This window comes from Xenopus laevis, chromosome 1S (genome assembly GCF_017654675.1).
Source record: "Xenopus laevis strain J_2021 chromosome 1S, Xenopus_laevis_v10.1, whole genome shotgun sequence".
Classification (NCBI taxonomy): domain Eukaryota; kingdom Metazoa; phylum Chordata; class Amphibia; order Anura; family Pipidae; genus Xenopus; species Xenopus laevis.
The window spans coordinates 3,742,761-3,769,193 of record NC_054372.1 but is presented as its reverse complement, the minus strand read 5'-3'; the positions used below and the strand labels follow the sequence as shown (position 1 = coordinate 3,769,193).

At 40.3% G+C, this 26,433-nt stretch overlaps 1 protein-coding gene across 5 annotated transcripts in view; it reads right to left on the bottom strand.

Moving 5' to 3' along the window:
• znf638.S (zinc finger protein 638 S homeolog) overlaps positions 1-7,724 on the bottom strand; it is a 44,401-nt gene extending 36,677 nt beyond the window's left edge. For 4 of the 5 annotated variants that reach the window (XM_041579348.1, XM_041579350.1, XM_041579352.1 and 1 more), the window contains exon 1: positions 7,451-7,724. The gene's annotated coding sequence lies outside the window, so the exon portion shown is untranslated. Of the gene's footprint in view, positions 1-4,559; positions 4,607-7,450 lie in introns of all 5 variants that reach the window. The other variant, XM_041579349.1, reaches the window with a different exon arrangement.
• Positions 7,725-26,433: the final 18,709 nt, after the last annotated feature.

Here is a 26,433-nt window from a genome sequence, read left to right as displayed (position 1 = left end):
CCAACAGATTTTAATTCTACACTCATGACGGGGCAATGTTTGTTTTTTTGTTTCCAAGTAGGCATTGATGAAGAATGACACAAGTGGCAATTACTTTTCTCCCCTTAAAAAGGATTTTATCGTGATGTTTATGGTGTCGTTTTTATTCCGAAATTACACTGTTTACACTGCAAATAATTCACTCTACTATTTAAAATGTAATTCCTGAACCAGCAAGTGTATTTAGTTGTAATATTGGTGTGTAGGTGCATCTCAGATCATTTTGCCTGGTCATGTGATTTCAGAAAGAGCCAGCACTTTAGGATGGAACTGCTTTCTGGCAGGCTGTTGTTTCTCCTACTCAATGTAAATGAATGTGTCTCAGTGGGACCTGGATTTCACTATTGAGTGCTGTTCTTATATCTAGCAGGGAGCTGTTATCTTGTGTTAGGGAGCTGCTATTTGGTTACCTTCCCATTGTTCTGTTAGGCTGCTGGGGGAGGGGGTGATATCACTCCAATTTTCAGTACAGCAGTAAAGAGTGATTGAAGTTTATCAGAGCACAAGTCACATGACAGGTGCAGTTGGGAAACTGACAATATGTCTAGCCCCATGTCAGATTTCAAATTAAATATAAAAAAAACTGCATTTTCAGTGCAGAATTCTGCTGGAGCAGCACTATTAACTAATGTGTTTTGAAAAAATACATGTTTTCCCATGACAGTATCCCTTTAACCAATGAGTGTGATCAGTAAAGGAGTGGATTCTTTAACGCAGAATCATTTGGTTTTCAATCCAGAGAAAGTGCAACAAGCACATGATGGTCTTGTCATATTAATAAAGTGAATTTTAGAAATACAGCCTACATTATCTATTTATCAGAAGTGTTTATGCACCTTTTTTTGCTTAGATATTTAGCTTCTAAATTTAAAATGCCTTTCTATGGACAAACTTTTTTTTTTACACGCAAATATAAACATGATGGGTGCTGCCATACCGTCTACCTCAAGACATTTGAAATGGGAGGAACAGGCTCACAATCAGTAGTGCTCAAATAGTAAGTAACCTCTCAATGTCTCGTCTCAAAATTAACATTTGAAATTATGGCTCAAACACTCAAGGTTTCAAAATGAACAAAACAGACTCCAATTATTTTTTTCATTGAGATGTTTTACATGCTCTTCTTTAAAGATGACATTTTGGTCAAAAATATTCCCTGTTCTCTTTGCATGCAGAACATATTCAGATCTCCATCTCTTTCCAACAATATGTCAGGGACTTTTCCCATTACTGTACAACATCTAGGTGTTCCAAAATATCATCTTCTGTGGATATAAAGGCATTTTCTTCACATATGTCAATCGTACCATTAGGCAGAAGGACAATAATCCCATCCGGTACATAAAGCTAGCTAACAACACTGACTTGGGTGACCAATAATCAATTAAATCGGGCCCTCAAACGTGGATGCAAGACAACTTCCTAAATGGAAACAGGAATGGGACAGTGCCATGATTGTACAAAATGATCTGATCCATGTATGGAGGTAATGCAAATCTGACAGATCAAGAACTGTAACCTGAGTAAAGTCAATAACACTTCCAAGTTGCTGCCTATTGATGAAAGTCTAAAGGTGGCCATACACGGAGAGATCTGCTCGTTTGGCGATGTCGCCAAACGAGCAGATCTCTCCCCGATATGCCCACCTTGAGATGGGCAATATCGGGCTGATCCGATCGTGGGCCCTAGGGCCCAACGATCGGATCCTAACGAATAGTAATGGGCGGTCAGATCGCAGGACCGCATCAACGAATCGATGCGGCTGTGATCCAACGGGATTTTTCGTCCCATCCGATTGAGATCTGTCCAACTTTCGGCCAGATCTCGATCAGTGAAGCCCGTCGGGGGGCCCCATACACGGGCCAATAAGCTGCCGGCACGGTCTGTCCTTAAGTAAGTAATAAGATAAATCTCCCTGCTTATCAGACGAGCGGAGCAGTGCTTTGGAGCCAAGTATTGCTTATCTCTACATCAGCAAAACTTTTCAGATGATCATTTGCAGACTTCTATGGGTTCTATTTTACAACAGAACCTGTGCAGTAGTCAGACAGCCTGGTTTGTTTTCATGATGTTTCCTAGACTTCAGTACATCCACTTCTCAAAAAAGCTGTGACTGTTGCCTTTTTTTCAAACCAGGAAGAAATCTTTCTGACCCCTTTGGGGCAAATAGGCTTCAGCTGGGGAGTTTTTACTTCCTCTGTACAAACTAAGCAGTTTGGCAAGTTTTACATGAAATTGAAAGTTGGCAGTATGTGGGCGGCCTTCCCTTTCCTCCAGATAATGATCTTGATTCTAAAATAGTTAATCTGCCAGGGAGAGTAGTGTGTTGCACAAGCACATTGTCAATTATAAATATCTATCCAACTCTCAAAGCTGTGAAAGTGCAATTTTTCTTAGAAAATACTACCAAAAGTTTACAATCAATAAAGCTGAATATTTTCAAAACTGCGTAGAACTTTTTTTGCTTCAAGAAAAACGGAAAACAATGTAACTAAAAAATTGCCATCTATGATTGTTGATTCCAGAAGGACACTTGCAAGCAATATGGCAGGTCCCATTCATATGCGCAAACTAATCATATCTGCAATCAGATAGAATGATTGAATGTAAAAAAAAAAACAAAACATTTAATAATACCTCTAGCACAGGTATGAGACTTGTTATCCAGAATGCTCGGGATCTGGGGCTTTCCGGATACCAAGTCTTTCCGTAATTTGGAACTTCATACTTTTAAGTGTACTAGAAAATCGTGTAAAAATTAAATAAACCCAATAGGCTGGTTTTGCTTCCAATAAGGATTAATTATATATTTGTTTCGATAAAATACAAGCTACTGTTTTATTATTACAGAGAAAAAGGAAAAATGTTTTAAACTGTAGTTTATTTGAATATAATGGAGTCTATGGGAGACGGCCTTTCAGTAATTCTGAGCTTTTTGGCTAACTGATTTCCGGATAATGGATCCCATACATGTGGTACATTCACCCTGGTACTTTTGTGTATTGGTATAACTTTTTATTAGTATATTATAATGTAAAATCCATGCCTATAACAAGCAGTAGTGTGTGTAGCATTGTCAATAGCTAAATAAATACAATACATAACCATATGAATCCACAAACAGTATAAAAGTATCCCCTGCGGCTACAGTATGTGCCCAGATGTTGGACCTTACAAAATATTTGTCAGTGCCTCTTACATTTGCTGAACAGAGTACATTTTCATTATTCAGATTTCTATCAATATGTCAATCCAGAGAAAGAACTTTTTGCATAAAAATATAACCTATAGAAATTATATAAAGATATATAAATATCTGTGCAAGAATAAACCACTATATATCATCTACATCTGGAACTTGATACCAGTTGGATTGGACTGTCAAAACACAAGGTTGGGCTTATTGTCTTCACTGAATAATAGCAGCTTACCATGATTAACCTAATTCCATGATTCTAAAATGATAAAAAGGTCTAAATAACAAAGAGCATCAGACATTCATAAGAATAAACAAGCACAGGGGGGCAAATCTGTATCTGTCACGGATATTCACCTGGATATTATAACGAAGATTAGTGAATTATGACGATGCAGTATATTGTCATGGCTCACCCAAACATCAGTAGGGTGCATAGAGCCTACTGGAAATTATTTTAGGACAACATCGAAAGAAATATCTGCATTGTAAGATGGCCATAGACGCAAAGATCTGATCGTACGAATCGAGGATTCGTCCGATTTTCAGACCGTGTGTGGAGAGTCCCGACATTTTTCTTTTGTACTTTATTTGATCCGAATGGTTAGTGGCAGATCGGGAGATGGGAAAGTCAGATCGTATGATGATTCATACGATCGAATCTTTACGTTTATGGCAGCTTAAATTAATTCCCTTGTTAACCTGTCTCAGGAGGCCCAAATTGAGCCAGAGAATCAAGACTAAAAAACTGGTTTGTTTTAATTGATATTTTCTATTGTAGGAGAAAATTCAATGTATCAGCTCGACCCATTATGGCCCTTGTGAAAGCTTTTGCAAGTATCAAGGTTGCCAGAAAAAATATAATCCCACTTAGGGACTTGCTGAAAAAACTTTCACTTGCTGAGCTAGGCCAGTACTGGATTCTATGAAAGCACCAAACCTCCAAGTGACTAAAGAATAACGCAAAATACAACACGCTCGATACACTGAGCATATACGAAGGATGCAACACCCTGCAACCAGTTAGGCCCGTAGATGTTAATGATTCCATTATAACCTGGAAAATATCCCATGAGACAGCTGGAAGAGACGTGGCACATGCAAAAACAGACTGTGTATATACATGAGCAATTGTCTATATTCAGCTAGTTCTGTATTTACTTTGAAAAAAAAGTGGCTATGTCTCATGAAGCAAATAACTGTAATCGAATAATGGGCTCTTGCTATCAGTGAGACTGGTACAGGTATGGGACATGTTATCTAGAACGCTCAGGTCCTGGAGTTTTCCAGATAATGAACCTTTCTGTAATTTGGATCTTCATACCTTAAAGGGGTTGTTCACCTTCCTTTCTTCAGTTCTGTTGGTTTCACCTGAAATAAGACTTTTTCCAGTTACTTTCTATTTCTTTGTGTTACTGCTGTTCTAATATTGAAGCGTACAGTGTCATTTTCAGCTTCTAAAGCAGTGCTGGGAGAGGGGGTCGCCTAATCTTTTAACTTCAAAATTGATACATTTAGTTAATACATTATCTTTGTCCCTGCTGAGCAGAATCCATGAGTTTCATTAAAGGTAGCTGTTGGAATTAATACAATAGTTGCGAATACTCCAGAGATGCTGCTGATAAATGGATCAACTAAATGTTGCAAAACTGTAGTAGCATTTTGGGGTCTGCACCTGAATTACTGAGCTGCCAGACTCAAACATCAGAGACAGGGACATTAAACTTTAAACTTAGATTTTGGAAAAACTGTAAAGAAAAAGACACATGGAAAGTAATTGAAAAAAGTCTATTTCTGGTGAACTAACTGAAAAAAAAAAAAAAGTGTTTGAATGGTGAACAATCCCTTTATGTGGGGACACTCCACACATGATCGGATATTTGCGTCTATGTCCAGCTTAAGTAATAGAAAATTATGGAAACCTTAAATAAACCCAATAGGTTGGTTTTTAAGGATTAATTATATCTTGGCTTGGATCAAGTACAAGTGAATGTTTTAGTATTACAGAGAAAAGGGAAATCATTTTTAAAGATTTTGATTTAGACTAGAACGGAGTCTACGGAAGACACATTTTCATTGATTCAGAACTTTCGGGATAACTGGTTTCCCATACGTGTATATACAATACCAATTAAATGCCCAACACAGCCATTTCATAGTGAGGATCCCCACGAGTCAAAGATTGGTAAGTAGTAGGAGTTGGCCGATAATTCCCCAGCAACCAATGTGTTAGTCTGTAGCACAGATTTCCCAGAGGCCTACGTCAACACTGATGTGTATTTATAGCAGGGATCTTATAGGTGCCTAGCCTGCTTCAATGATCCACAGTCAAGAGGTGAACAAATACAAGGGGTCTTTGGTTAGATGGGTCACATGAAGTCCAAAAGGTCAGCACATTGCAGGGGCCTGGATTGACTCACTACAGTTAAAAATCATTGCTTACAGACATTCCATTTTTGCAATGGATGATTGATATTTAGCAAGGTCAGTAAATAGCTTGGATTCCATGGTGCCTAAAAACTTTCAAAAGTCAATATATATGGCGATTTCAAAAAGGGCAGAGTCCAAGTCTATCTAGTGTCAGGTAAAGAATAAATAAACCCACCTCACGAGTCCAGCAAACAATATAAACTCCCAGCACATCAATTAATAGTCGATATGCCAAAATAGTACTGCCTGGACCCTCAGCAGCATCAGTACAAAGTTTGTATCCAAATGGGACCCGGCGTAAACCCCAAAGAACTTTTGTCAAAATAAAAAGGGTAAACAGTTCTCCCATGGACTATGCTGCCGGCATACACAGTGTGGGTCCTAGATATTCCCAAATCCAGTATAAGTTTTAGATTACATGCTGGAACCAATCGACATACACCTAAAAGCAGAGTTTAGTAATTACACACCATCTGGATTCTCCTTTAATATACTGCCAGACAAAATACATTCTTGTACATAAAAGAAGAAACAAATGAATATGGAATGAGTGGAAGGTTACTGTAGTGAGGCCAGTCTGCATTAAAAGCATCAGTAGATTCTCACAGACCCCCCAGAATGTCAGATGTGAACAGAGAGCACTTGTGCAGCAACATCAATTAGTAAATCATGTCCCACTGGAACCCAATATTGAACTTGAATATCAGCACACACAATAGATACATGTCAGTATATAGAGGACAAGTCCCTGGGAGAGAGGTTTATATAAATAAGACACAGGACTGATCTATATCACATGTCAGTATATAGAGAATGCATACCTCCCAACATTTTGGAAGTAAAAAGAGGGACAAAAAAACTTTTTTCTGCACGTAGCGCAGCAATTTTTGGCCACACCCCTTTCTGTGGCCACACCCCCTAATTACCATGTTTGTTTTACAAAATTTGGCAGGTTATGAAAGTTTGAAAATATTTCTCCTTATCTAAACTGTGTTTTTGTGTCTCAAAATTGTTACAAAGTATCTTATTTGCACCTGTTAGCTGTTCTGAGCTCTCTGCTAAAAGCCAATTAAGTGAGAAACTTTGTTTCTTTTTGTGGCTGTTCAGTGCAGAGAAAAGAGGGACTTTCCAGTACAAATGAGGGACTGCGGGTTGAGCTGTCAAAAGAGGGACTGTCCCTCCGAAATAGGGACAGTTGGGATGTATGGAGAATGTGTCCGTGAGATAGAGCAGAATATACTGAGTCCATGTGACAGACACAGATCACTGAGGTGAATATACAGAGGCCATATGGATCTCCTCAGTGAGGGGGACAGACACAGAGAGAGGGACAGAGACAGTGAGAGGGACACAGAGGGACAGAAACAGTGAGAGGGACAGACACAGTGAGAGGGACAGACACAGAGAGAGGGACAGACACAGAGAGAGGGACAGACACAGAGAGAGGGACAGACACAGAGAGAGGGACAGACACAGAGAGAGGGACAGACACAGAGAGAGGGACAGACACAGTGAGAGGGACACAGAGGGACAGAGACAGTGAGAGGGACAGACATATCAGGTCCAACTGGTGAGTTGTCATTGGCAGACGAGCGAGTCACAAGCCTCTCACACAAGTCCCCAGAATGAAGAAAGTGCACTGTCAGCCCGGGGGCCGCACCAATGGCCCCACGTTCTCCTCCTTTCATAGGCCGTGTTTGGGCCTAGCGGCCGCCATTTTGTATCGGGCCCTCCATACGCACTAACTGTGCTATTGTTACGGGGACCCAGATATTCCTCTATTACCTGCTCACTCCCGGCTCGGCATTGTCCTTCTGTAGCGACTCAACTATCCCGCAACAACTTCCTCGTTCGCAGCTGCCGCCTCTTCTTCTCCGGCCACGGAACAGCGACTCCTCACACAGTGCACTCCACCCCCTCACAGACAAACACGCGCACCGCCTTCTCTGCTACGTGCGCGCAGCCGCAACCCACTTCCTTTCGCCACTGCGTGCGCGCCACCGTGATATCCCGCACAACCGCAACCCGCTTCCTTTCGCCACTGCGTGCGCGCCACCGTGATATCCCGCGCAGCCGCAACACGCTTCCTTTCGCCACTGCGAGCGCGCCACCGTAATACCCCGCGCTTTCCTCCGCCTAAGTGTTCAGTACAAACATTTCGCGCCATTCTGTGTGTGCGCGCGCGCAGCCCATACATTACCTTTCACATACCATGAGGGGAAGCGTGTTGGTTTTGTACTTGCAGCGACTGATAAACAGGGAATCCCTTAAACCAAATGGTTTTTACATCACAAATAAAAGTTATATAAATAAAAAAGTACAAAAGGCCCCTGCTCAGTGGAGCTTACAATCTAATGGCACCTCAGATAAAGTAAGGGAGGGTTGGCAGCCCAGTTGCAGACACTGTAAATACAGATTTATTATGTAATATTCTCTCACACTCATCCAGACATGAAGTGGATTTCAGCTGTAATTACACTTGTCACCTTTTCTGGAAAAAAATACCAGCCTTCCTATTTATTTATCTTTATTCCCTATTAATAACATTGGGATCACTGACCTTCCTATATATTTATCTTTATTCCCTATTAATAACATTGGGATCACTGACCTTCCTATATATTTATCTTTATTCCCTATTAATAACATTGGAATCACTGACCTTCCTATATATTTATCTTTATTCCCTATTAATAACATTGGGATCACTGACCTTCCTATATATTTATCTTTATTCCCTATTAATAACATTGGGATCACTGACCTTCCTATATATTTATCTTTATTCCCTATTAATAACATTGGAATCACTGACCTTCCTTTATATTTATCTTTATTCCCTATTAATAACATTGGGATCACTGACCTTCCTATATATTTATCTTTATTCCCTATTAATAACATTGGAATCACTGACCTTCCTATATATTTATCTTTATTCCCTATTAATAACATTGGGATCACTGACCTTCCTATATATTTATCTTTATTCCCTATTAATAACATTGGGATCACTGACCTTCCTATATATTTATCTTTATTCCCTATTAATAACATTGGAATCACTGACCTTCCTATATATTTATCTTTATTCCCTATTAATAACATTGGGATCACTGGCCTTCCTATATATTTATCTTTATTCCCTATTAATAACATTGGGATCACTGACCTTCCTATATATTTATCTTTATTCCCTATTAATAACATTGGGATCACTGACCTTCCTATATATTTATCTTTATTCCCTATTAATAACATTGGGATCACTGACCTTCCTATATATTTATCTTTATTCCCTATTAATAACATTGGGATCACTGACCTTCCTATATATTTATCTTTATTCCCTATTAATAACATTGGGATCACTGACCTTCCTATATATTTATCTTTATTCCCTATTAATAACATTGGGATCACTGACCTTCCTATATATTTATCTTTATTCCCTATTAATAACATTGGGATCACTGACCTTCCTATATATTTATCTTTATTCCCTATTAATAACATTGGGATCACTGACCTTCCTATTTATTTATCTTTATTCCCTATTAATAACATTGGGATCACTGACCTTCCTATATATTTATCTTTATTCCCTATTAATAACATTGGGATCACTGACCTTCCTATATATTTATCTTTATTCCCTATTAATAACATTGGGATCACTGACCTTCCTATATATTTATCTTTATTCCCTATTAATAACATTGGGATCAAGTCAACCATCATTTTTACCGGCCAGGCTAGTAAAACCCCGGCCAGGTGGCAACCCTAACTGTAACCCACTAGGCCTGTGGTAAGAAATTGGCTTCCTCTAGTAAATTTGCCTTTCCTTGTTATTTAATACGGTCCCTCATAGAAACTACTTGACACATCTTTCATTCTCAGTGACTACATGTCCTTGGTGGTTGTTGGTGAGAACCCAGAGAGAGATTAGCTGCTGATCCTTCCATTGGCAGTTGCATTGATGACGACAGGAATAATCTCATCCTTGCAGTTCAGGTAAGTGTTATGAAGACCTAGAATGGCAATTCCCTAACCTCACTGAGATTTTAGTCCCCCTACAACACTCTGGCCAGTTGACTTGGATAGTTGTGTCTGACGCGTTTCATGCTTACCCAGCACTTAGTCATAGGCAGAATCCAACTAGTCTCTTTTGCTCTGTTCCTTAAGTACTAGCACATGTAGTCCCTCCCCTTAGTAAAACCAATCACAAGCATATGTTACAATTGCCATATATCATCCAATGGACTACTGGCTTTGTTCAAATACAATGATCTATGTGTTAGATAATCCATGTTACAGGGCATATACAGAAATATAATTATACAATAAAAAATAGTCATATGTATATAGTTAGATATAACAAGTCACATCAAATATGTAATTGAGGCCTAGTGGCAACCTGGTTTGTAGGTGAAAGATCCAATATACCTCTCTTTTCTTTAGTTTCATCAGAAGGTCACCCCCTCTAATGCCTGTCTTAATTTGTTCTATCCCTTGTATGGAAAAATACTGTAAATTACTGTTATTGCATTCTTGAAAGTGTCTAGTGACATTGGTTTTGCTGCTTAAATTAATGTTACTCACTTGATTGATATGTTCTCTGATACGTTCTTTCAATGATCTAATAGTGCAACCCACGTATTGTTTGCCACACTTAGTGCAAGTGATAAGGTAAACAATCCCCTTGCTGCAACAATTGATATATTGTTTAATTTTGTATGTAGTTGTAGTCACAGTTGAATTGAATTCTCCAGAAACTTTCAAGTATTTACATGTAACACAACGATTGTGCCCACACTTAAAGCAACCGCTGTATCTCAAGAAATCCTGTTTGCTATTGTTCTTCTCTTTAAATAGACTCGGAGACAATGAGTCATCAAAGGTATAAGCACGTCTTGCTACACACCCTATTCCTGGATCTAATGCCCTACAGAAGTCACTATCAGCATATAATATGGGCAAAAACGTTTTCACTGTTTATTTAATAGAGACAGACTATGGTAGAGACCAGGTTTATACCTGGGCACAAAGGAGGAGAGAGAACAGATATGCACAGGGCCATAACTACTCACACAGATCGATTCTAAAGAATACAAGTACCCCTAAGAAGGTTAGCTTCTCAAGTATGGAGGGGGAGGATCTTTCAGAAGGCTCTTTTGCTGGCTCTTCTCCTGTCTCTTCACAGGTTAACAGGACTGAAAAAGCCCAAAAAGTTTTTTTAGGGACGGAAGAAACATCAAGCACAGAAAACAGACAGTGGACACAGAACAAGACGAACAGATCCCTATGGAAAACCAAGAATCCCATGGAAGAACAAGAGACACCAAGGGACAAAGACAGAGAAAGCTATGCACTGAGGAAGAAGACGCAGAGAAAGTAATGAACCTGTCATCTAAAGGTCTATCTCCTGTTCATTTAAAGGTTCTAGCAAATGGATTATCTTTTTCTCCTACTAGGAACTTTGATATTTTTGAAACAATGCTGGATGTTAACCAATTTGTTAGGAAAATTGTATTGAAGAAGTATTTTGCACAAAGGGAAAAGAATGAGAGAGATTTGGCTATAATGAACCCCCCAGAAACAATAGATACCTCTAGATTCAAAAACCGTAGTGAATTTTATCCCACACAATTTAGGGGACCTTTGGTGGACATATATCAGACAAGAGTGGAGGAAGCACTTTGGCAGTTACATTTTAAGAATGCAGACACTCAATGGTCCTCTAACTTGACGGTAAAAGAAAAAACTGCACCAAAGGAACTGCAGGAAGACAGCTCCATAGTTATAAAGAATGCAGACAAGGGTGGAATGATAGTTGTCTTAGATGCTGTAACATATAAGGATGAGGCCTTGAGGCAACTTAAAGATAGAGGAGCTTATTTATTGTTGGAAAGGGATCCTACTGAAAATTTTTTACACAAACTAGTGACATTGGTGGAGCTAGCTTACTCAAAGGAGCTGATTACTGATATAATCAAAGATTATCTTATACCTAGATCTCCTGTTATACCCACTTTCTACCACTTGCCTAAAGTACACAAAAGTCAAAGGCCACCAATTGGTAGGCCAATTGTATCTGGAATAGGCTCATTGAATGAGCATCTGTCCGAATGGATAGATGCTCACTTACAGCCATTGGTGTTACGATTGATGAGCTATGTCAGGGATACTACAGATGTACTTGATAAACTTGGAAAGATCGCGTGGCATGGAGAGTATAGTTGGGCCACACTTGAGGTGGCCTCACTCTACTCTTCTATTCCACATGATAAGGGACTGGAGGCTATTAAATGTCACTTGGATAGATACAGTAAATACACAGAAGAGTTGAAAGGTTTTCTCCTACAAGCCATAGGATTTCTATTGAAACATAACTATTTCCTGTTCAATGGTCAATATTATCTGCAACAGTGTGGGACGGCTATGAGAGCCAAATTTGCTCCCTCCTTCGCCAACCTCTATATGGGGTGGTGGGAGGAAACCCACATGACAGCAATCAGTAACCAATATCTAAAATTTTATATTCGACGATTTACTGTGTATTTGGACAGGAGGAGAACAGAAGTTTAGAGAATTTGTGGAGGGTATTAACATCAATGATTTGAACCTAAGATTTACAGACACATTCTCTAAGGATGAAATAGAATTTTTGGATGTTAAACTGATGACTAAAGCTAATATCATACACACTACAATTTATCGGAAACCGTGCAGCGGCAACACTTTGCTTCATGCACAGTCATGCCATCGAAGGAGTCAAATAGCTGGAATCCCAAAAGGAGAGTTCCTGCGATTGCGCAGAAACTGCTCTACTCTAGGTGAATATAAAATCAAGGCAGACGAAATGAGGGACAGGTTTAAAGAAAGGGGGTACAATAATAGGTCAATCCAGAGGGCCTACACTAGAGCCAAAAACACAGATAGGGATATCCTTTTGGCCCCACAGAATAAAACACATAAGAAAGAATTTGGACAAAAAATCTCCTTTATTACACAATATAGCAGACAATATAAAAAAATTTGTTAAAACAGTGAAAAAGTTTTTGCCCATATTATATGCCGATAGTGACTTCTGTAGGGCATTAGATCCAGGAATAGGGTGTGTAGCAAGACGTGCTTATACCCTTGGTGACTCATTGTCTCCGAGTCTATTTAAAGAGAAGAACAATAGCAAACAGGATTTCTTGAGATACAGCGGTTGCTTTAAGTGTGGGCACAATCGTTGTGTTACATGTAAATACTTGAAAGTTTCTGGAGAATTCAATTCAACTGTGACTACAACTACATACAAAATTAAACAATATATCAATTGTTGCAGCAAGGGGATTGTTTACCTTATCACTTGCACTAAGTGTGGCAAACAATACGTGGGTTGCACTATTAGATCATTGAAAGAACGTATCAGAGAACATATCAATCAAGTGAGTAACATTAAATTAAGCAGCAAAACCAATGTCACTAGACACTTTCAAGAATGCAATAACAGTAATTTACAGTATTTTTCCATACAAGGGATAGAACAAATTAAGACAGGCATTAGAGGGGGTGACCTTCTGATGAAACTAAAGAAAAGAGAGGTATATTGGATCTTTCACCTACAAACCAGGTTGCCACTAGGCCTCAATTACATATTTGATGTGACTTGTTATATCTAACTATATACATATGACTATTTTTTATTGTATAATTATATTTCTGTATATGCCCTGTAACATGGATTATCTAACACATAGATCATTGTATTTGAACAAAGCCAGTAGTCCATTGGATGATATACGGCAATTGTAACATATGCTTGTGATTAGTATATTTTTTTACTTACTAGCATGCCTTGGAGAAATTATTGAGTTTATGGTTTTACCTCTGTTTGGTCACTAGAGGTCTCCGGCATGCATCCCAGTAATGTTTACTGATTCTGCTCCCAATTTGATTCTAATAGCTCTGGTAAATATATCCTCAGTGAATTTACCCTTAGAGTCAGGACCAGTAGGAGAAAGGGCAAGAAGATTGCTATTAAAAAAGAAGTCTTGGCCACACTGATGTAGAGCTCGGAGTTGACAGGGTCTGATATAAACTGTCTGATCAGATTACCACGGAGGGAATATGAGCTGTGGAAGCAAGGTCAGCATCAACAAGCCAATGTAGTCCTCAATCTGATGCAAAAATCAAATCTGCCTGATCAACACTGGACAGATATCAGTTGGGTGGGCCCATTGGAGGTCCCCATACATGGTTAACTAAGTTGCCAACAGCCCCAAGTCATCAATTTAAATCTGCCAATGTATGGCCACCTCTAGTCTGCCACACAGCTCTTACAATAACTGACCCCTTTTGGCACTTATGTAAAATCTAGTGTCCCTTTAAAGGGGTTGTTCAGAATTATACTAAAATTCAGCAGGATTCAGCGGGGATCTCCCCTGCACGTTTATTTCGTCAAGTGATGTAAATCATTACATCACTTAACGAAATAAACGTGCAGGGGAGATCCCCACTACACTAGCCTGTGTTGTTTGGCTAATCTTCTTTGCAGATATTTCTGGGAGAGGCGCCGACCCCTCCAGCCAGCACCGGGCAACTATTACCAGGAGAGACCTAGGGGAAATTAGGTAATCTGTTTTGCTGGCATTTGATATTCCCCATGCACTGGTTGGGACTCACCACATGCAGAGTACACATGGATTGACACATGTATATCCCACCAGGTATGTCGTAGTGAGTAGGCTCTGTGTGTCTGTCCCTGTGTGTGCATGTGGCAAAACCCATCAGACTCCCTGCTCCGCTGCTGAATTGTGCTTAGTACAGGGAATACCTATGTGCCATAGTTTTATGGGATCTCTCTGTACAGACTATGAGCAAACTTAGGGACTGTTCCTGCTGAATTGTGCTTAGTACAGGGAATACCTATGCTGCCATAGTTTTATGGGATCTCTCTGTACAGACTATGAGCAAACTTAGGGGACTGTTCCTGCTGAATTGTGCTTAGTACAGGGAATACCTATGCTGCCATAGTTTTATGGGATCTCTCTGTACAGACTATGAGCAAACTTAGGGGACTGTTCCTGCTGAATTGTGCTTAGTACAGGGAATACCTATGCTGCCATAGTTTTATGGGATCTCTCTGTACAGACTATGAGCAAACTTAGGGGACTGTTCCTGCTGAATTGTGCTTAGTACAGGGAATACCTATGTACCATAGTTTTATGGGATCTCTCTGTACAGACTATGAGCAAACTTAGGGACTGTTCCTGCTGAATTGTGCTTAGTACAGAGGAATACCTATGCTGCCATAGTTTTATGGGATCTCTCTGTACAGACTATGAACAAACTTAGGGGACTGTTCCTGCTGAATTGTGCTTAGTACAGGGAATACCTATGCTGCCATAGTTTTATGGGATCTCTTTGTACAGACTATGAGCAAACTTAGGGGACTGTTCCTGCTGAATTGTGCTTAGTACAGGGAATACCTATGCTGCCATAGTTTTATGGGATCTCTCTGTACAGACTATGAGCAAACTTAGGGACTGTTCCTGCTGAATTGTGCTTAGTACAGGGGAATACCTATGTTGTCATAGTTTTATGGGATCTCTCTGTACAGACTATGAACAAACTTAGGGGACTGTTCCTGCTGAATTGTGCTTAGTACAGGGAATACCTATGCTGCCATAGTTTTATGGGATCTCTTTGTACAGACTATGAGCAAACTTAGGGGACTGTTCCTGCTGAATTGTGCTTAGTACAGGGAATACCTATGCTGCCATAGTTTTATGGGATCTCTCTGTACAGACTATGAACAAACTTAGGGGACTGTTCCTGCTGAATTGTGCTTAGTACAGGGAATACCTATGCTGCCATAGTTTTATGGGATCTCTCTGTACAGACTATGAGCAAACTTAGGGGACTGTTCCTGCTGAATTGTGCTTAGTACAGGGGAATACCTATGCTGCCATAGTTTTATGGGATCTCTCTGTACAGACTATGAGCAAACTTAGGGGCTGTTCCTGCTGAATTGTGCTTAGTACAGGAAATACCTATGCTGCCATAGTTTTATGGGATCTCTCTGTACAGACTATGAGCAAACTTAGGGACTGTTCCTGCTGAATTGTGCTTAGTACAGGGAATACCTATGCTGCCATAGTTTTATGGGATCTCTCTGTACAGACTATGAGCAAACTTAGGGACTGTTCCTGCTGAATTGTGCTTAGTACAGGGAATACCTATGCTGCCATAGTTTTATGGGATCTCTCTGTACAGACTATGAGCAAACTTAGGGACTGTTCCTGCTGAATTGTGCTTAGTACAGGAGAATACCTTTGCACAGGAAAATACCAGTGCTACGCAATATGTTGGCGCTATATAAATACATGTTAATAATGTTAATAAAAACAACCATTTTCCTCTTCATATCTCCTTCTCTATTGCACTTCATCAGAAATTCAAATCAGCATTGCCTTTTAAATGTCCACCACTTACTAACTGGCATGTTCAGTAAATTCACCATTCATGGTTAAGAACTACTGACTATATAATATATATATATATATCACTTGATCCACTTCCATAGCATTACATTTATATTGCTTACCATTGCTGACTCCAGCAGGTGGAGCAGTGGAGCTTTTATTTCTAACCAGGGAATAACACGTGCAAAAACTTTCTATTTAATCTATGTTTACACACACTTAGGGGCACATTTACTTAGCTCGAGTGAAGGATTAGAATAAAAAATACTTAGAATGTCGAAGTATTTTTTTGGCTACTTCGACCATCGAATTGGCTACTTCAACCTTCGACTACGACTTCGAATCGAACGATTCAAACTAAAAATTGTTCGACCATTTGATAGTCGAAGTACTGTCTCTTTAAATAAAAAAATCACCACCTACTTCGCTACTACCGAGCACCAATGTTAGCCTATGAGGACCTTCCCCATAGGCTTTCTAAGTAATTTCTGATCGAAGGAAAATCGTTTGATCGATGGATTAAAATTCTTTGAATCGTTCGATCGAAGGAATTGCGCTAAATCCTTCGACTTCGATATTCAAAGTCGAAGGATTTAACTTCGAAGGTCGAATATCGAGGGTTAATTAACCCTCGATATTCGACCAATAGTAAATGTGCCCCTTAAAGGGGTTGTTCACCTTTAAATTAATTTTTAGTTTGATGTAGAAACTGATATTCCAAGACAATAGGAATTTGTTTTTTGTGGTTTTTGAGATATTTAGCTTTTTATTCAGCAGCTCTCCAGTTTGTAATTCCATCAATCTGGTTGCTAGGGTCCAAATTCCCCTAACAACCATGCATTGATTTGAATAAGAGACTGGAATATGAATAGGAGAGGCCTGAATAGAAAGATAAGTAATAAAAAGTGGCAATAACAATAAATGTGTAGTTTTATAGAGCATTTGCTTTTAGGTGGGGTCAATGACCCCCAATTTGAAAGCTGGAAAAAAAATCAGAAGGCAAATAATTCAAAAACTATAAAATTAAAAAAATAAACAAATTGAAAAGTTGCTTAGAATTGCCAATTCTATAACATACTAAAAGTTACCTTAACGGTGAACCACCCCTTTAATAATCTCTCTCAGTGGACACCATGGAAAACTTACTCTTGAAAAAGTTATTGTAAATAGTAAAGACCCAAAAAGCAACATTTTGACTGGTGAAAAATGTGAAGAATCAAGTTATTTTCCCCCTTGAAAGTTAAAAGATCGAATGAGGTCAGAACTGAGTGTCACATTTGTGCCCAATAAAGACATGTAGGATGGAAGACTATGTTGAAGTGCTCACAAGGACTTTAAGGTCTCCCAGTAGACGTAGACTTCATATAGTCTTCTACTACTCAAGGTGATGATACAAATATCATGCCAACACCCTGGCTCTCCCCCTGACCCTACATCACATAAGTGTAGTTACTGTATCTCCAGTCAGGGGTGTTACTACAGAAGAAACAGACCATATAACAATTTTAATATATGTTTATTCAAAAAGTCTTATTCCCAAGGTTTATGGGGCACCCTTAAATGACTGCTGGTGGGTGAGTGAGTGTTTTCCACTATCTAGAGACATCATGGTGTCGGCACTGTCTAAAAACTCAATATGTTCTCTTGGGCTCTGTACAAGTAGGGTATCTGGTCCATTCCGTCTTCTACATAGATATAGTATTACAATTTAGTGACCTCATGATGCATTTTATACATTCCTTTGGACAGTTTTTCTGCTGAGGAATTTATATAGACGGGAGGAGGTACTGGTAGATAGGGGAAATGGGATGAGAAAGAAAATGGGGATGAAAAAAATAGTATAGGTGAAAAAGAAAAGGGATAAAGAACAGAATAAGAGAATGGGTATGAGTGTTAGAGGGCCAAGAGGAAAATAGGAAGGACATCACAAATATAGGTGAGGAGAGAAGAAGGATGGTGAGTAAGGTCAAAATGGAAGGAGATACATATAAAAACAATTATAGGTAAAAAAGGAAAATGAAAGAGGAAGGGAACCGAAGAAGAGAATGAGTATGAGGGTTAGAGGACCAAGAGGAAATTTGGAAGGACATCACCTTTGGGAGAGAAGAAGAATGGGTGAGTAAGGTCAAACGGTGGAAGAAGGAGATACATGTAAAAACAAGGATAGGTGAAATAGTAAAAAGGAGAGAGTAAGGGAACAGAAGAAGAGAATGAGTATATGGATTAGAGGACCAAGAGGAAATTAGGAAGGACATCATAAATATAGGCGGGGAGAGAAGAAGAATGGGTGAGTAGGTCAAACAGCTGAAGAAGGAGAGAAATGTAAAAACAAGAATAAAGGGGGGGAGAAAAAGGGCAATTGAGAAGACCATACAGGAGCAAATACAATTATAGCAGAAGAAGGGAAAAAAGGTCAGTCCTAAGACAATTCTGGATGCCACAGTCATCTCAGTCAATCCATCCAGACTGGGTCAAACTGCAATACAGTTATGGGATCCGTTCTATAAAGAAAAAAAGAAATCCGTAAAAAAAAAAAAATTACGGAAAGGCCGTGCCCCATAGACTCCATTATAATAAAATAATCAAAATTTTAAAAATGTTTTCCTTTTTCTGTGTATTAATAAAACAGTTGCTTGTACTTGATCCCAACTAAGATATAATTAATCCTTATTGGAGGCAAAACCAGCCTATTGGGTTTATTTCATGTTTATATGATTTTCTAGTAGGCATAAGGTATGAAGATCCAAATCATGGAAAGACCCATTATCCGGAAAACACCAGGTCCCAAGCATTCTGAATAGCAGGCAACTGTATAACAGATGCTTTGCCGTTCTTTATGTCAGGGTGAACTTTTGCCACCATGACTGCACATGAGCAGTGAAAGAAGAACAAATACTAAGCCTTAAAACTTGTGGATATTGCCAGTGTTACATATAAAAATGTACATCATTCCAGCCGGCAACCATAGTTAAATCCCCAACAGGTGAAGACTCTTCTAGGGAATGAATGAATCAGTGCCAAAAGCCCAAGAGAGAAATACTATCTGCATCAATGGAGTCAAGCAAATGCTTAAGGAGTAATGTAACGCACAGCAATGTGTGCCAAGCACTCGCTCTGATCCAGAAAATAGTTTTAATGCTCTGATTGGTTACCAGTTTGTCTTATACTGTAAATGTCCTTTATGATTGCGTCATTGTTGGTGGAATGCTGTAAATATTCAAATGCTCTGATGATGATGAGCGGCTACAGATTGCTCTAACCTTGGGTATGTTACAAAGCTCTGTTAACAAGCACTGTGTCAGGGTGTTGGCCATCCTGGTTGACACATCTCTTGCTATTTCTTTCTGGGGAAGGGGTTTTCAGTGGACCGTTGATTTGTTTTTATTGTGCTTGTAGGGAACAGGAAATAGCACGTGACGTTGTTTTTAGTTTCACCTTTTGCCCAGATTAGTGCGAGAAATCACAAAAAGAAAATTGGAATTTCTGAACCTCTGGCATTGAGCTAAAAACCTGTAGGGCCTTCTGTAACCCTGCCCTTTCCAGAAGAACATCCCTTTAGCAGTGTCCTTTGTTATCTCTTTACAATCTTAGTTATCAGCTCTTGAGACTGGAAGGCTGGGGTCTTTTCCATAATATTGTCCGGGCCCCGAAGACTCTGTTCGGGGAGGAAACTACAAGTTCAAAACTGTTCGCTGTATGAAAAGGGTTGGGCAAAAGAGTAAACAAAGTCCAGGCAAAGGGTCAATCCAGGCAGCAAGGTTCCTAATCCAAATAACAGGCCGATGTCAATAACAAGAATCAAAGGAATACACAATAGATCACACCCAGGAACTCAATAAGATTAACCTACATTTAGACAAGGTCTGTAATGTTCTGGTGTCTTAAATAGGCCAGTTTTTGCGCCAAACTAACACACTGGCATCATGACGCTGTGTGCTAACGTTGCACACCTTGATGTGCTGGCGTCAAGACATTGCGCACATTTGAAGTTCGGGCATCAGAACGTGTCACGAGGTAGTCCTGAAGGCCGCCATCTTGCCAAGGAGAACGGTAACCTCCATCTTGCCAAAGAGGACCAGAGTGGTGAGTATTCCTTACAACTATAAAGCAGAGCTTTGGCCACCATAGGAAGTTCAGATCATTGTTGTGAGGAAGCCATATACAACCAGCATTGTCCTACTTGGTTTGGGCAACATAGATGCAAAATGCTGATATTTTGGAGAGAGAGGAGCTGAGTTGAGTCATACACAAACCTCGATTTGATCCAGTGTTTTCCAGATGTCTGCTGGTTTATTTTTAGCAAGATGTGTCACAATGGATGCACATAAGGTTCATGATCTTATTAAATACTCCTCATAATAAGGAATCATCATTTCAGCATTCCAGCCACTCCAGCCTGAGACCTTTATAGTGTTTATAACAAATGTTCTACTTTAACAGCTGTTTGACATTGGGGGTTGTACTTGGGGCAGGGTGTTTTCTACAGGGATAGATGAAATGTTTATAGCAGTGGTATGATATACACTCAAAAACATAGACATTCTAGTTGGAATTTTTCCATATTGAAGTTTGATGTCAGGGATGTATGAAGGATTCCACAACACAAAGGGACGAATTTTAAGAGGATGAGAGATGTTCATAGCCTCATCATTATCAGGGAGTTAGGGATCAAACAACTAGGGTGTGCCAGTGGCCATAGATATCTAGAACTCCCAAGAGGAACATAGCCTGGGATAGACACAGAGCTCCCCTGAGCATGACATAGGATGGGGCATTCATAGTCTGATTTCAAGGTGATGACAGTGGACATCTCAGATGGACCAGTAACCATAGAAAAAGATGGCACACTTCTGATATTTGCAGATACTGGATTCTGCATTTATTTAGGTAAAAGTGTGGAGTAGTTTTGGGTAAGCATTGAAGTGCCTAGAACCTGAATCCCTCCAGTCATCAGAGAGAAGCTTGTATGAGCTGTGTGACTGTAGAAGTTCTCATTACCTCTCCCACTTCATTAGCCTGTAAAACCTTGACAGATTCTCGGGCCAGTGGAATGTTGACTGAGTGTTGATGCGAGTGTTGACAGGTTGTTTGGAATCTGATCAATAAGTTCTGATCTTGCAAATGGCTCTGCAAGTTCTGCTGTTTAGCAAGAGAAGCCTCCCTGTATGATGGGAACCAATGACGGCAGGATGGGATTCAATATGGGGCCATGTCCATGCACATCATCTGATTTCTGTCTAAAGTGCTTTGTGGAACTGGAGAAGACGAAGTTAACGATAGAGGGGACCGAACCAACAAATATGTAATATTGTAACCAATAAAATCCAGGATTAAACAAATGGCCACCCTGTAGGGCAATAAAAAACAGACCACCAACTACCATATAGTCCAGTGACATTGTAATGACTGGCCCTGCATGCCACTGTCTTTAAATGAGAACTAAATTAGTAGCTAGAAATGTTGTACATGATGTTTTGTGCTTCTGTACCAGCCCAAGGCAACCACAGCCCTTTAGCAGTAAAGATCTGTGTCTCCAAAGATGCCCCAGTAGCTCCCCATCTTCATTTCTGCTGATTCACATGAACATGCTCTGTGCTGCTGTCACTTACTGAGCATCTCTCTGCTTCTAATCTCTGACTTTAGGATGCTGAGCAGCGCAGGTATAAGCCACCTTGAGCTGGTAGGACCCAGGTTAAAGGGAAACTATCACGAAAATTAAAATGTAATAAAAGTTTCAGCACACTGAAATAAGAAACTTTCTAAATACAATCAATTAATAGTTCTGTACTATTTCTAACATAATCAAGTGTATTTCCACTATTCCTCTCTCAGCATTTGTTACTCTTCATTCTGTCTTCTTGCAGGAGTTGAGTGTCAGACATTCATTGACAGGTATATATCCAACTTATCTTATACGGGGGCTCAGGTCTGGACTTGGATTCAAAATAGGCCCTGGCATTTAGGCTCACAGAAGGCCAAAACAGACCCCCAGGCCTAGAAGATGTATTAGAGGTCACTCTGTTAAACTCACCAGACATCATGTCTCAGTACATGCAGGATTTGTTCAAAAGGCAGTTATTTTGTTTGTACAGGTACAGTATGGAACCTGTTATCCTGATTGCTCAAGACCTGTTGTTTTCCAGATAAGGGATCTTTCCATAATTTGGATCTTCATACCTTAAGTCTACTAGAAAATCATGCAAGCATTAAATAAACCCAATAAACTGGTTTTACTTCCAATAAGGATTAATTATATCTTCGTTTGGATCAAGTACAAGCTACTGTTTTATTATTACAAAGAAAAGGGAAATCATTTTTAAAAATTTGGATTATTTGAATATAATGGAGTCTATGGGAGACGGCCTTTCCGTAATTCAGATCTTTCTGGATAACAGGTTTCCGAATAACTGATCCCATACCTGTACTGTAATCAGTTATTTGAGTGAGCTCTAATTCATCTGCTAGGAAAGGAGCCCCCCTATAAGATATATTGGATGTAACTGTCAGTGAATATGTGACACCCAACTGCTGCATGAAGACAGAATGAAGAGAAACAGATGCTGAGAGAGGGATAGTGAAGATAAACTTGATTATTTCAGAAACAATGCAGAATTTTTAATTGATTGTCGTTAGAAAGTTTCTTATTTCAGTATGAAATTTGCCGCGCGTAACTTTTCAAAAGTGGGACTGTCCCGCTGAAAACGGGACAGTTGGGAGGAATGGCCACAAGCACCGTGTGTATGTGTGGGGGATGGGTGACGCAGGAACAATACACAAGTAGACTGGTACTCGGTTGCCCTGCAAAATATTCCAGTATCCCGACACCCTGCTTCCATCCAAAGCCAGCAATATATTAATTCCAATGTATAGGTGTGGTCTGAGGCAAATTGGAGAGGCTTCAGATGGGGGTTTTTTTTTGCCTTCCTCTGGATCAACCGTCAGTTAGGCAGATTAAAAAAAAAAAAAAAGGTTGAACTTGATGGACGTGTGTCTTTACTTACTATGTTACTATGATACTAATGAGCGCAGGAGAATCTGCTGCAAAAGGTGCCTTTATTCCAAACATGACATGTTTCGAGCTCTTGCTCTTTATCAAGTGTAGAGCAAGAGCTTGAAACATGTTGTGTTTGGAATAAAGGCACCTTTTGCAGCAGACTCACCTGCGCTCGTTTGTATCCACACCTATACATTGGAATTAATATGACGCAGGAACAAGGGCACTTGAGTTCACAGCCCCGTGGGCCCCAGACACCTCAGTCCGGCCAGAAGCAATGCACTCTGTACCTTGGACTTTTAGTTCCAATAGGATCGCTCTAGGAGGAAGCCGTGCAGGCGAAACGCGTCAGCCCCGGCAAATCGAGACGCTAAGGCGCTAACTTGTGCTACCACTGCCTTGGTCTTTTATTGATTTTAAATGCAAACACACGGAGATGTTTTAGTGACTGCAATTTTATTATTTATTAAAATATAAGAAAAGCTTCTGACCGTGTCACATTTTATTGGAAGTGGGCGACCGACAGCCTTATCTTTGAGAAACACAAAAAAAAAATCTCCTTGTCTGTGAGTATAATAGACTACCGAAACCACCGCGGTCTAAAGTGTGGGTATAAACTGCACCAACATTCTCTCTTCTTTGCTCACTCATTTCAAATTTGATGTATAGCCGAGCACTTTTTTTTTTAGTAATTAAATGGTGGAAAGTTTTCACTTTTACACAGATTTTAATATCTAGGTATGGGACCTGTTATCCAGAATGCTCGGGACCTGGGGTTTTCCGGATAACGGATCTTTCCATAATTTGGGTCTTCATGCCTTAAGTCTACTAGAAATTCATTTAAACATTAAATAAACCCAATAGGCTGGTTTTGCCTCCAATAAGGATTAATTATATCTTAGTTGGGATCAAGTACAAGCGACTGTTTTATTATTACACAGAAAAATTTCGATTATTTGGATAAAATGGAGTCTATGGGAAACAGCCATTCCGTAATTCAGAGCTTTCTGGATATCGGGTTTCCGGATAAGCGATCCTATACCTGTATGTTCTAAACACAAAGGGTGTTTGATTGAATTGAGAATGCTACACTATACTGTAATTTTCCGTTTTTTCCCGATTCTCTCGCGACTCCTATTGGAACTACATTTTTTGAAAGGCAGAAGAGAGCCGGACAGGTTGCTGTATCTGGGGACACACTAAGTTTGGGATTCCTTTGGCATTTTCACCTTGGATTTTTAATCTGGTACAAGGTGCAGAGCTCAGTTAGATCTTGGATAAAGTCTTCAGCGCTAAGGAGTGTGATTGTCACGGTCAGCACCCAATACCAGAACAGGTGCCAAGTACCCTGGTCTCGGCTCGGCTTCACCAGTAGTGTGACCACCGTTGGGCTTCGGGAGGAGCCCTCAGCTTACTTGGGTGCCACCTGGACTTAACGAGGGGTACAAGGCGAGATGTTCTTGCTAGCAGAGGGGCACGGCAGGTACAAATGGAGCAGGCAAGAGAATCGTCAGACAGGCAGGGTCGAGGTAGGCAAATAACAAGAATCGTCAGGCAGGCAAGGGTCAAACCGGGTAATCAAACAGATGGGGTCAGGCAGAAAGAGTAGTCGAGATGCAGGCAAAGGTCAGGATTCGGATATCAGAATAGTCAGGAACAGGCAGGGATCAAAACCGGAATAACAGATACAAGTTTCACAGGAACAGAGAGCACAAGGCTTCAGGAACCACCAGAATCAAGATTCTATCACGGGCACTGGCTGGGAGTAAGAATGGGCCTTAAATACCTCCAAATTTCGCGCCAAAACGTGCGCCAATGCGCGCTGGCGTAATCGCGCCAGCGCGCCTGTACCTTTAAGAGGGCGCGCGCGCCCTAGAGAACCAAGATGGCGCCGGTGCTGGAGGCCAGAACAGGAGCACGGCGGTGTGGCGGCCGTCCACGCCGCCGCACCACTAGACCACCAGGTAATTTTATTACAGTGATTTTGTGGTCCGGTCATGGAAAATGACCCCATTGGAGCAGAAATAATGTCTGCTACATTGTTTCAAGAGTCAGAACCAGAGAACAGAAATGGATCAACAAATACTGCATTGAGCTTGGCATGTAGAGATGCGTCTGTGACATTCCAGGCAGCTGGTGCTTACAAATTAATTGTGTCACAGATTCATTGTGCCCATATAATTACTAGTCACCTCTATGGGCCCGTCTAGTAAGACGTAATCTTCCTGCATTGGCCTCTGGCAGCTCTACAAAGGGATTGGGAGCATTGCTGAGATAGTAGCCTCCTCTGATGATGGAAACATATAGCTGCTTGACACCAGATCCACCACCCTCTCATCAACTCCTGTCTCACGAGAAGCCTCCATGGGCTTCCAACTCATTACCTTCTGATAGATTTATGCTTTGCAGCTCTATTTACTCTCGTTTTATTTCCCCTGTACATGGTGATTATGAAAAGGACAGCGATGGAACGTCAGGAGCAGCTCAGACGACAGGCTCTTGGCAGTCAATTCGAAGCATGGCAAAGGGGTATCATGGATTTCAGCTTGGAAGAATCATGAGGAAAGGTCAGGGCAGAGGTGGGTATATCTCCGGAGCTGCCCTGGGACTTAAAGTGTGGCGCATGTACCTTTAAAGGTGTATGTGATACTTAAATAGGTGGCACTTTTCTTTCTTGCCTTCTGATTACTTTGTACTGTGGGTGCCTGAACGTAAGCCCCAAGAAAATAAATTAGAATAAAGAAGAATACGGTATCTGGACATTGGCAGGGCAGCAATGTGAATATGGTGTTGGCTGGGATCTGGCTAATGATAGAAAGGCTACACTTTATGGCATTACAGGACGTCTGTGTCATAAGTCATTATGTGGAGACTGGGCTCCAGGGCCTTATCAGAATGTTGGACTCTGGGCTTGGCTGCATTAAAAGGAGCCACGTCTCTGGGGTATTAAGGAATGGTGGTAATTTGCTTTGTTTGCTACAGCAAATTGGTGTGACTTGTTGTCATGCTGCAGCTACAATAACAATGGAATTGCGGGAAACTGCATTCATTTTTGGGTAAAAACATGACAATTTGCAACCAAAATTTCACTTTCTACATAGCACTTTGCATAAGTAAATGACCCTGAAGCCTTCCTAAACCTTCCAACTATATAGGCTGGGTTCTGAGGCATTATGGAGAGGCACTGGGGTATTATGGGGAGGAGAGGCACTGGGGTATTATGGGGAAGAGGGGCACTGGGGTATTATGGGGAGGAGGGGCACTGGGGTATTATGGGGAGGAGGGGCACTGGGGTA